Below are 1,016 nucleotides of genomic sequence, written 5' to 3' on the forward strand. Positions count from 1 at the left end.
GGCATTACCCTGGAGCTGACGGAATACAACAGACGGAGATGAGAGAGAGAGACAGAGAGGGTGACGAAGATAAAGTGAATCAAGAACGAACCGAGAGACGCAGAAAGGAAAAGAGAGGTTAGAGAGGTAGAGAATGTGGGAGAGAGGGAATGAGGACAGAAGGAAAAGGAACCCTGCCCATAGGATGGAACCAGGAAAGATCCAAATGGAACAGTGCACACAGTGTGTAATAACTTTAAGCCCAAACGTCTCGACAGTCCACTAATAGTCAGGAAGAAGGATCCGCTGTCTTGTCATTTACAGTAAGACATTTAAGAGTTGGGAGAGGCAGCAAAGTCGAGGCTCTAGTCGTGTGGTGGTAGTAGTGGTAGTGGTGGTAGTGGTAGTGGTGGTAGTGGTAGTGGTGGTAGTTGAAAATGGTGGTAGTGGTAATTATTTATAGCACAACACCTAGCGTATTATTCCATATCAATATAGTGAGAATTTGAGCCAACATGTACATGTAAACTATTGGTTTATTTATGTTAAAAAAAATTTAGGATTTTGCTCATCAGCGCTGAAATTGGATTAGCTGAATATGTTTCTGCCTATTTTTGCTAAATTCGACGTATGTCTTTGATGATAATCTTTCCTCATCTACACCGTTCACAACCCACCGATCTTCATCAGCCGAATACAGTGTTTCAGTGCTCATCACCCATCTTACAAGGAACGGCTTGATAATTAGCACGGGGTGTTGAATCCCTTGTCAAAAATAAAAGCAGAAGGGCTCAGGGGCAGATACTAACCTTGCAAGCACAAAAAAGTGAATACACACACACACACACACACACACACACACACACACACACACACACACACACACACACACACGCCCAAATGAGCCACAGAGATATTAGAAATAACTTTTTTAGCGTCAGAGTGGTTGACAAATGGAATGCATTAGGAAGTGATATGGTGGAGGCTGACTCCATACACAGTTTCAAGTGTAGATATGATACAGCCCAGTAGGCTCA

The sequence above is a fragment of the Procambarus clarkii genome, chromosome 85, assembly GCF_040958095.1.
Source record: "Procambarus clarkii isolate CNS0578487 chromosome 85, FALCON_Pclarkii_2.0, whole genome shotgun sequence".
In the NCBI taxonomy this organism is placed as follows: domain Eukaryota; kingdom Metazoa; phylum Arthropoda; class Malacostraca; order Decapoda; family Cambaridae; genus Procambarus; species Procambarus clarkii.